This window comes from Pezoporus occidentalis, unplaced genomic scaffold (genome assembly GCF_034315485.1).
Source record: "Pezoporus occidentalis ecotype Australia unplaced genomic scaffold, CSIRO_AGI_Poc_V1 ctg98, whole genome shotgun sequence".
In the NCBI taxonomy this organism is placed as follows: Eukaryota; Metazoa; Chordata; class Aves; order Psittaciformes; family Psittacidae; genus Pezoporus; species Pezoporus occidentalis.
This window is the reverse complement of record NW_026916347.1, coordinates 811224-822500: the sequence shown is the minus strand read 5'-3', so window position 1 is coordinate 822500 and position 11277 is coordinate 811224. Positions and strand designations below refer to the sequence as shown.

General features: G+C 44.9%; 1 long non-coding RNA gene across 1 annotated transcript in view; it reads right to left on the bottom strand.

Annotated features, from left to right (window-relative positions):
* Positions 1-11277, bottom strand: part of LOC134157584 (uncharacterized) — a 28100-nt gene that overhangs the window by 9038 nt on the left and 7785 nt on the right. Inside the window, exons 2-4 of the long non-coding RNA XR_009962378.1 lie at positions 6941-10090; positions 6343-6438; positions 897-1019 (exon numbers count right to left, since the gene is read on the bottom strand). This is a non-coding gene — a long non-coding RNA (uncharacterized LOC134157584). The remainder of the gene's footprint in view (positions 1-896; positions 1020-6342; positions 6439-6940; positions 10091-11277) is intronic.

Below are 11277 nucleotides of genomic sequence, written 5' to 3'. Positions count from 1 at the left end.
AGAGGAAAAATAGCCATTAGGAGCCACAAGCAAATAACCATAAATCATGTGATGATTCCCAAACTACTTCTTCACCCACACTGACCAATGGGTGAGGAACAAATTCCAGCCACAGTTGATCATCTAGTATGTGTATCACTTTCCTCACTCTCTAACACAACAGTTGTGGCCCTACAAGAATCCAGCCACAGCAAACGGACAGGCTGCTGCAAGATGCAGTGTGGAGAACTTTTCTGGAAACACACCGCAAACCTCTGAACACAGTCTGCTGAATCCAGTGTCAAGTTTACGGGATGGGATAGGAGACTTCAAAACACCCCTGGAAATCTTTGCCAAAACACCACTGCGGTGTAAGGGCAGCTCCTGAGACACCACAACAGCAACATGGATCCAAAATCCCCTCTCATTGTAATAAAAATGGAGCCATTTCATCATGACTGATTTCATTGTGTCATTATCAATTTATTCCATGTAAAGTGAGAGATGACCCTCAGCCCCCAGGGGATTTAGAAAATGCTACAGGAGTGTGAGGAGCATATCAGGGGGCTCTGAAAATACTACTAGAAGCTGTCTAGCTGTCTAGCAGAAATCCCATGACAATCACAGACCATCCTTGCAGTGAGACACAATAGCAGGACAAAGGCAGGCAACTGAGCTATTAAAGGATCCATGGAAGTAAGAATGCAGGAAATACCAGGCTGTCCAGCCAGTGGTCTGTCTAAGCCCATAACCTGTCTCCAACAGTGACTGTAATTCAGAAAAACGCCCAAACTCTGCAAGAGGTAATTACACAACAAGGTACAAGAAACAAGATTTTCATGCAACTTCCTCCCAGTCACTGTCAGTTTCCAGCTGGCTCCTCTGCAGAGCAAATCCTACCCCAGACTTGACTGTACCTTTATAAACCAGGATTTCCTTGTGATCTGCCTGAAACAGCCCATCTCTTTCTGTATCCTTCCAAGATCACAGCCTCATCAAAGCATTCCGCTGCAGAGTTTCATCACTAACAGTGCACTGGGCTGAAATAAAAAACAAAAAAAGTATTTTTTCTACCAGTGCTGAGTTACTGCTAATTCAATTTCAGTGGCTGCCAATCATTGATTTCTAGAGAGGCCCATGAAAGGCTACTTGCTTTGTTACCAAGCAGACAGAAGGCATTCTAGTAGTTGTTAAATAGTTTCTAGGAAATGGCAGGAGAATTAGAAAACCCTATAGCAATAGCAAGATGACTTCCATTTGTGTGTGTCTGGAGGGAGAACCCAGTGACTCCGGTTGACAGTATGACCCCCTGGCATGAAGCCTGTTTGCTTCATAGCTGTGAACACAATTAACTGATGGAATTTGGTCTCACTTGTAAACCTAATGAGCTGGGCTGATACAGGGATGCCAGTAAATCCCATCAACTTCTCTCATAGTTACTGAGCAGCCACTTCTTCACCTGAATCAGCACAGGTTACACAAGTGCTGTTTGCACCAGCGTCTGAGCACCTTGCCCACTGCAGCTCACACTGTTTCATCTTGGGACACTATGGAAATGCACAATGGAAATACCATAGGGGGCAGCTGAGATTCCTAGGAGACAAAAATAGACGCACCATTAAAAATTAAACTTTAGTGGAGAACTTTCTCAATATGCCTTGCAATGAAAGAAGATATTACAGGACCATTCATAAAAACTGCAATGCAACATCCGCTTTCTAAAGGTCACTGGTGGCAAAGTCTACCATAAAACCAATGAAATTTTGATCTTTATGGCATTTACTTGTCTCTGCTGGCCAGCAAATTCCAAAGTTAAAACACACTAGAAGTCCTATTTCATGGCAAAATAAAAAATCACAGCACTAGTATGTGACATGCTACGAAAGAGCAAAGGGATCAGACCTGGTTCAGAGATTACGAAGTGATAAAAGAATGAGAAAAGTCCATGGAAATCATGGAAATAACCAAGAGACCACCACTTTTTGCATCTGTGGACAACAGCTTGGTAGCTCCAGCAGGTTGTGGGACCTGCAGCACACACAGGGAAGGACTTGCAGAACTCTTGGAAGATACCATTTATTATTCAGCTGGAAACACAGTTAACACCAATGGGATTTGATCTCCCTCATAAATGTGAACAATTTTTACTTAGAGCAGTCAAGTGACCACCAGGGCTCCTTCAGCCTGTGGGACTACAGAGTACAGTTTTAAGCAGTTTTATTAACTTTAGTTTAAATCACTTCCAGTGCTGATCCCCCTAAAGATCAAAGCTGTTCCATCATTTATACCTGGCAGGCAGTAAAATCCTTACGTAAATCTGTAAGTCCACTTGTTAAGTTTAACATTCATCACTTAACACCACTTAGCAGCCAGCCAGGGAAGAGTGTGCATGCCAGGCCCAGCCGGTCTAGCTGCAGCTTCGCAACTAGCATCCAAGGCTATGTAAAAGGAGTCAAAGGGTTCATCTGATAACTGCTCCTCCAAAAGACACACAGGGGAGATGGCCCTTGGAGAGCGCACCTCTGCTCCCCATTTCATCTGTGCCCCCACTGTAACTATGTCTGAATTCCTTAAGTTACTAGGAAACCTCAGAGCTGCAGAAAACATTTTGTGCCTAATGAGGCCTTCTTGGACCACAGTGTCATCAGACACTACCATGTCCTGCTAATGAGCTTCTCTCTGTGCAGTGTGGAGCTGCACTGAACTGAACTCTCCCCATAGGATGACATGCCATAAACTGGCAGATTAAACTTTCCACTGGACCAGGGACAGTTGCAAGGCACTGGGATGGCATCCAGCTTCAGCTAAGCAGAGTAGGGATTGAGAACATGAATTTATAACCAGCAACCACCAATGAGGCGTAGGGAGCCATGTGTACAGCATATACTTGGGGAAGAAGACTGGGGACTAGAGAAAAGCTGATTCCACCTAATGTAGGCAGGCAGGACACAAAAGGACCATATTCATCTACTAGAAAACAATACAGGAAAATACAGAGGCAGGACCATCATGCCTTTAAGGAAAAAAAAAAAAAGAACAAAAAGGACAGAAAATGGATTTGTCCAACTAATATTTGGAAACAATGATTTCCCTCCTTAGGTTTAGAAAATACATTCCACGCAGACAAGGATGTTTAGAAGGAGATCCAGCAGCCCCAAGCAGGGGCAGTAGTAGCAAAAAGGCAAATGGCTCATCCCCAAGAGATGACAGGTCTGGAATGAAAACCATAATAGAGGAAGCAATGAAAGACAAGGATATTTAGGTAGTATAGTAGCAGGAACTACACAAGTTAACAAGAGAAAAACTAGAAGATGGAGAGATGGATACCATCCAGAAGAAAACTGCAACTAACCCAACACAACTGTTTCTGTTCCCCTTTGACCGGTACAGGTGTGGAGCCTCTGCTATGCGATGTGCCAAACCATTTCTTTGGGAAACACTTTTTCCTGAAGTTTTCTCCTCTTTTTATTTCTCCCTTTCCCCCTCCTTCTTCTCTCCCACTCCCCCCTCCTCCCTCCAGGCAGAGATATGTTTCTCTCAGCTGCTTCTGTGCCTGTGACTTTACTGCATGGGGGAAGTCAGTCCGGAAGGTCACCTCTTTCATCAAGTATTCTATTTGCATCCAAAATTGTATGTACATGAAAAATGTGGTCGTGTGTTGCACCTAGCTGCAGACGCAGATGAAATTCTGTGGAAAGCCTGATGCACACTAACCTTTGCAGATGGTGCAGCTATTGCTGAAAAATGGATTGCTTAATAAAGCATATCATCCGACATATTTGCTGCTTGGCTAGCCAAATAGAAGTTGTTTTTTGCACAAATTTCCTTGTCAAATTTGTCAATGTTCATGTCATTTTTGCTTTAGGTCACAGAGCAAGGTGCAAATTCTTGGCATCTTTACTAGTTGCAAGCCAATTTCAGCTATTTCTAACAATGAAGTGAATTTCTCTGAGGATAAGACACTCACTTTATGGGGAGGAAAGGAAAACAGCAGGAAGTGGATAATTTTTTTTTCCAGGTTTTTTTTTTGTTTTGTTTTTTGTTCTTGCTTTATCTCTTTTTTTCTTTCTTTCTGAGGGGTAACATTTGCACTCATTTATGGACCTTGTTAATTCATAGCAGAGAGAAAGGTCTTTTAGCCTATTGAATCATTTACTTAGTTTGACTATTTGTGCAAGACGCACACAGATTTTTTGCATTGGTGCACACAAAATTTATCCCTTTGTGCAGGAAAACTTTCAAGAGAATAAAAAACCCATTCCTTTGGTATTCTCAGATGTGGAAGGCAGCAGATTCTCCCTGTCCAGCCATCTGCCAGTAATTCTTTTTAAGCCTCACAACCTCTTACGCTAAAAGACACCTAATGTATCTGTTTTGTTTGTTTCTCTACCTGCTCTATATCGTTTGGCTTTGCCTATAGACACATCACATTTCCTGCTCAGAGGCACATTTTGCAAGCCTATTCCCTTTCACCTGGGTTTCAGACCTTTTTTCTACATGGTCACTTCCCAGACGTAGTCATAGCAAGCAGCTCTACTCAGATGCAAAAGTGAAAACTGCCATTACCGTGCTTGCTAAGGTAACAGCCTTGGCTGGGGGAGTGTTTAAAAATGCAGCATGCTTCCACTGCACTACCATAAGAAAACAGTACCAACCCCTGTCACTAGGGTGCAGCACATCAAGAAGGCCACAGGGAACATGGGCAGCTCAGGTAAGCAAACACAGTGCATGCGTGAAAGGGCTGGAGCCCCATTCAACCCCTTCCTCACGGCATGGCCAAGTCATATTAAAGGAAAGAGAGCACTCCTGGGCCGCAGTGGCCCCTCAGAAGACCAAACCCTACTCCTTCTGTGGTGTTGCTGGCAGTACTAGCAGCATGCACTTTGGGGTACAGAGCTCCACATCCAGCCATCCATCCAGATATACCAGTTTTTTGCAGTCCTCCTCAAGGAGAGCTGCAATTTAAGTGTCATGCAGGGTATTTGTTTTGCATTTCCCTTTTTGTTCAGTACCTCAATAAACAGTACATTTTCCATTTACTAGGAACAGATGCATTCCTCTCTGGGCTGTGCCATATTCCTGCAGCAATCACGTTTCTCTTTGGAGGATTCATTTCTCCCTGAATTCCCACCTCATACAAAGTCCTTTATCAAGCATAACCTTTTCCAAAGATGCACCAGTTGCTAAGTGCATCCTCCAGTGATCTATTCCTATAAAGGAGGACTTTGCTGCAGGACACAGGCATCTGATATAATCCTATTTGCCTCCCAGACAGGCTGCCCCTTCAGAAAGTGAATTATTCTGCAAGGAACATTTTGTTTACAAGGTTTATGTTGTTAGCAGGTGTATTCCCACTAGTAAGTTTTCCACTGCACCATTTTTTTTTAAGGTCTTGTTTGGTAGCCAGATAGCCGAGACTGCCTGTGATAAAGCCAGCACAAGTGATTAATAGCAAAGTCTCTGCCATTTTATTATTAATAGCAGTGTGTTGACTCAATTAAATCCAGCCTGCTTTTTTTGGCAGGCCTTTGCAATTATACATATCATTATGGGCTGCAGCCCAAATGCATCCTGGGAGTAGACCAGAACTCCACATTAACTTTTTCTGGCTCTCTCTTTGCAGGTTGGCCACTGTAACATGTGGGCTATAACCAATCCAGGCTGCTTCGGGGATGGCAGAATAGAGAAAGAAGGACAAATGGCAGTGGTGAGGATCACACCTAGAAAGGGCATGCTCCCCCACAGCAATAAAGAGCCTGGCAAGCGCATCCTGAATCCACCCCTCCACACTGAACCCCATAAACACTATGTGAAGTGTCTGGACAGTACCTGTTACCAGCAGTGGTGATTTTCCAGCACGCTGAGGGGAGTGTTCAGTAATCCCTTCCAAAACAGACTTGCAGGCAGCTTGGCCTGGCTTGAAGAGACACTGAACTGAGGTTCAGGCCTTTATTTTGAGACAGACTCTGGCAACTCGTGTTGCATGGTGGCAAGAGACTCATCTCCTAGTAAAGCTGGAATACCCCAACTCAAAGTACCCCAAAGCACACTGCAGGCATGCTCTAGTGTTGGACACACTGCCCCTACCTTTTGAAACAACCCAACTAGTCTCTTGGGAAAAGCCAGTCATGGGGCTAAGGCATAAGACTAGGGCAGAGCCAAATTAAGTTCTCAGCACTGATATGGACTCCCTGTGTCATTGCAGGTGAGTCTTTTATTTGTACAAAGTCCTATGGAATTTTCTGTACCCTCCAAACTCAAGAGATCTGTGAGTCATTTTAATCGCTTGTTATTTGGGAGCACTAAGCTTGGGTGCCTAAATGGTCAGTGGGGAGATGCAGAGACAAGGATAGGTTACCTTACCTTGGGTTTTGAAGGAAGACAGATTCTGGGGATCCTGGACAAGTGGTGAAGTGAGGCACTTGTAGTTTTCTCACAGCCCATCCATAAAATGATGTCCTGTTAATCATGAGAAAAAGCTCTTTTTGGACATGAAGCTCAAGAGACCTGTATATACAGCATCTAGCACAGTGAGAGTCTGATCCAAATTCTAGGCCTTGCCATCACCCAGGTAACAGATCTTAGCCATAAAGTGCTGGAGGAACAGCCAGGTCTGGCGCCTTGCAAAAGCAGCGTACATTGCCCAGCAGCACTGACCCATCATTGTCCTCTGCAGACTGGGTGGGCTTCAGCTTCCTGCAACCTGCTAACCAGAACTGGCAACAGCAGTCATATCCTCTAGCATGCATGCAGTCCATGATACCTCTCATTATGAACGCTGGATTTTAATTCCCAAGCCCACTGCTCTCTACAGCTGCAGGTCTGGATTCTATTCTCCAGTGGAGCCTGGAAACATCCCACATTCCTGTAGGTACCCAGGGCTCTTCCTGCAGCATCAGAGGAGATTCCAACAGCCACAGCTGAAGCCTCACAAAAACCAGCAGATCCCATTTCCCATTACCTCAATATAGAGAGCTTTGCAGCTGAAGGCTTTTTCCAGCTTGTGCTACTTCATCTTCCAGAAGCCCATTAAGACAGGAGGGCACACTGTGGTTTCCATCCCAGCTTGGCCTACCTCCATCCATGTCATCCATCTGGTTTATTTGCTGGCATCAGACAATCCACAGCTGTGGGGCTCTTGCTAATCCAGGGAGGAAGAGTTTAAGTGCTTGGCCTATAATCTCCTCCCAGAGCCTGCAGTGCCTTTGTAGAAATAATTCTGCTGCTGGACAAGGGAATGCAGAGGAGCTCTGCTGTCTGTGTTCCCTTATACAGCTCTCAGCAGTTGCAGTAAAGACTTTGTACCCATCCTCAGCCATTGATGAAGCTAATACCTGCAGAGTGGGACTGCAGGACTGAGTATTATGGGTGACAGACTACCTGTGTCCCACAGATCTATAGATCTAACAGATCTGTGGAGGTCCTCAAGGGAAGTTCTCATCAGTCTGTGCAGATGCTTAGCTCCATAAGTCTCAGACAAGGAACAGTCTATTTGGCACCCACATGTGAGCTTTGTCTTGTGAAGGGGGATATGCACTGCTATTTCTACAAACCCAGATGGGGAGTGGCTTCCCACCATCATCTCCTTTACTTCTGTCACACAGGGTGGCTTTCCCAACCTAAGGCCAAGCTTTGGCAGGAAGTCTCCAAACTTTGTCCCTCTTTCTGAGAACCAAAGCAGAGCTTATGCAGAATGAGTGCCTCCTTGAGGAGCCTCAGCAACACAAGCAAATGCCACCTGTGACAACACTAAAGTCAAATACCCTCAATGTGCCTGGGAAAGACCCAGGGAGTTCTGGCAGACAGGATGGGATGGATGCACACGTAGCAGCAGATAAGAGGGGACTAGGAGGATTGCTGGAGATATTCAGGGGCTTTGTACAGCCTGTGTTTCCTCCCAGACAAAAGAGGCTGCAGATGCTTGGCTGTGGCTTACAGGAGTGCCTCTCCTAGCCCACTGCTAATAAACCAGAATGGTTATTACCTCAGTGAGTAAGTCTGTTTTCCTCTGAGATTTCCTTAACCCCAGGATGAGCAACCACCAGATTGAAGTTGATCAGACATTTGCAAGGGCCGTTCCTGTCACCGCAAGATCAGTTAGTGGGAACTGAGCTATTATTCCTTCTCTTATCAGTTACGGCAGGAGCTTCCTTGCCTTGTGGCTGAGGCTGCATTGTACCAGTGGCTCAGAACATAACTAAACCATGTAAAATGTCATCCTGTGTTTGCCATTAATAAGCTCTCAATTAATAATACAAATTTCCAAGAATACCCCAAGCCTGAAACTCAGCGCTGTGCTGCCTAGCAGAGCCAATCAGGGTGCTCTCAGAGTCAAGCCACAATTAAGTAGCTTTGCTTTCTAGGGAAGATCACTCCTTGATGCTGCAGTTGGAAAACTCCAACCCCAGAACATGTACAGACCATGCTGCCCCATATGGGATAAGAACTCCTGTGAGTTAGAGCATCCCAGGAAAGCTTTCAGACTCCAGTGAAATGGTTTTACTTTTAAATATCACCAGACCTGATTCTGCTCACTTGCAGGTGTAAGTTACCCCCTGAAGTACATGGGGCTGATCAAATGGAAAAGCAAGAAGACAAGACCTGGAGCTATGTTTAGGAGGCCCATAGTCAAAATCAAATGCATCAAAATCAAAATGACAGGTACTATTGCAATGTCAGCTGACCCGAGATTTTTCAACACATATGCAGTGTTTCAATAATCAGTGTGTACACATGAACTTCTTTCGCTGTTCTCAGCACAAGTACACAGGAAATCATGGGCAGATTAAGGCTTGCATCAAACACATCAATCTTTCTGAAGGCAGATCTAAAAAGCATGGGGACACAGCCTAGGCCATGTGTGCATTTCTTACATACATAAGGGCAAAGACAAGGAATTCATGGCCACTTACCCAAGCCCTGCACCCTCTGCTCCCGCACACAGCTAACCTTACCTGGAGGAAAATACCCCTCTCTCTGGTATGCAGAAAGTATCCCCAAGGACACCCTCTGTCACAGACACACAGAGCAAGGCATCTTTCTTATTTCTGCATCATTCATGTCACTCCTTCTCTGTGCCTACAGTAATATACCATCTCTTGCTGTCTGTACATATCTACGTCCGCCACACACACCCCCTTTCAGTAAGCAGGCATGCAGACAGACGTGCTTACAAACACACACCACCCCCAGGAGGAGCTCCAGGTATTGAGAGGTAATCCTCCCTGCTCAGAGAGACTGGTGAATGGAATAATTAATTTTCTGACAAGCATGAATATCACGCAAAGGCAGCCACCCGGATATGGTGGAACGTTTCCAGCCAATATCCATGCGATCTGGATATTTGGATTCACCCATCCCCAGATCCTGCTCTCAGCAGTGCTGACAGCAGCAAAGCTGAGCTTTCTGCTCTGACTGGGAAGGCCTCCTGAATCTGGCTGGCTGGTAGAAGACAGCTGAACCACTGTGCATAGCCTTCTCCTCCTTACCACCAAAGACAGAGAGACCTTGCAAGCTCCCATCCCTCACCTATTCCTCCCACATGAAATTAATTGCCCCCTAACTCCCACCCCCTACTCTTGTCTCTGGGGCAGGGAGAGAATTCCACAAGCAGCATCAGTCAGCTCAAACCTGACAGTCTTCCCTGGTGGAGAATTAAGGACAAGTCCATGATGCAAGGACACCAATTCTCCAGGCTACAAACGAAACTTCTATCACCCCTAATCTCCTGTCCTGGCTTAAGTTAACTTGTTCTCCTCCATCTTACATAGAAGGGTTGATACATCTGTGGAGAGCAACTGCAGATCCTAATCCTAGGAGATCAAGAAAGGGGGAGCTTAGAGAAGTACAGGATACTAGGCAGAACAGTTCCCTTAGACAGTGCCTCAAATTGCCAGAGGATTCCTGGTTACAGAGCTATGATGCTCCTAAAGGCTCAGGTATACATCTGTTTGCTTCCATGCAAATGTTCAGCCAGTGTTGCTTTAGCATAATTGACCAGTCTTGACAGAAATGGAAAGAATGATCTTACCATGCTGGACATCTGAGCCCCATTCCCAGCTCTGCCTTCAGCTTTGCATGTGATCAGGGACAAGTCACCTCTGTTTCATAGCTTTAAGACTAATACAGAAATACTTGGCTTGACTGTTTTGCCTGTAAGCTCCTCAGATCACAAGCTCATCAAGAACTCTGGTCAAGAGCTAGACCAAGACAGTGCTTGTTGCCTTATAATAAAAGGTTCCCTTATGGTTGTAGAAAAGCACAAGCATGTGTGGCTAGACACTTGCAGGTATGGTCACTTGCACACTGCCCAGGATACATACATGTACCTATGCTCCTTGCCTGGTGCCGTATATGTCACATCAACAGTCTCTGCACATATCCCACCCCTTAAGTGCTTTCAGCTTGGGATTCACATCAGGGAAGATAGTACTGGCACAACTCTTTTGAGAAGAACTGAGGCCAGGGACTTGACTGTATACTCTTAGACAGGAATTTGCTGACAATTTTTGTGCGAGTTCAAGTCTGAGTCAAACTTCAATGTGATAAAGTCAACTTTCCATTGTGTAGGTTGGGTTCTATCAACCTGCTGGTTCCAATCCTTCTCAGTACACTTGGATCTTTGAATTTTTTCATCCGCAGTCATGACACTTGGAAACACTGCTTGGCTTTTACTGGGAATTGGCAAATAACACACTCCTTTGTCTGTATGAGAAATCTCTTAATCTTCTTCTTTTCTCTAAGAGAAGCTAGGAAAAGAACCCAGGGGAATTATCTTACTGTAAAATTAAGGCTTACAAGTAAAAGCAGAGTCATGAAAAGCTAAAGGTCCTTTAAAGCTAAAAGTCATGCTTAACTTGATTTTTCAGCTCCTGGGGCTGTCATCTATCCACAAGAGCTCAGTATGTCACTATTTATATTTGCCAATAGGTCCCACAAAAGAGAGAAAGTATTGTTGTGTAAGTCATTGCCCCAGTCCAGAGTACATCGGGAAATTCCCATGAATATGTACAATACAGAAGGAAACAAAGACATCCAAATATCTGCCTAGTAAATAATATACCTAAGCTTTTCAGTGACATACCAAAGCAGTGAGGGATTAGTCAAAACCCTGGATTAGATATGGGTTCAAACTCTGCTCTCCTCAGGCTAACGTGACTTCCCAGCTTTATGAGCTGGGCTGAAGCCCAAGACCCTGGGATTCAAAAAAACAAATAAATAAAGAAAAAAAAACAGCCCACAGGTGGCTTTTTCAAGAGTAGCAAGAGGGCTTGGGAGTGCAAGACGGTGAGATGTGTG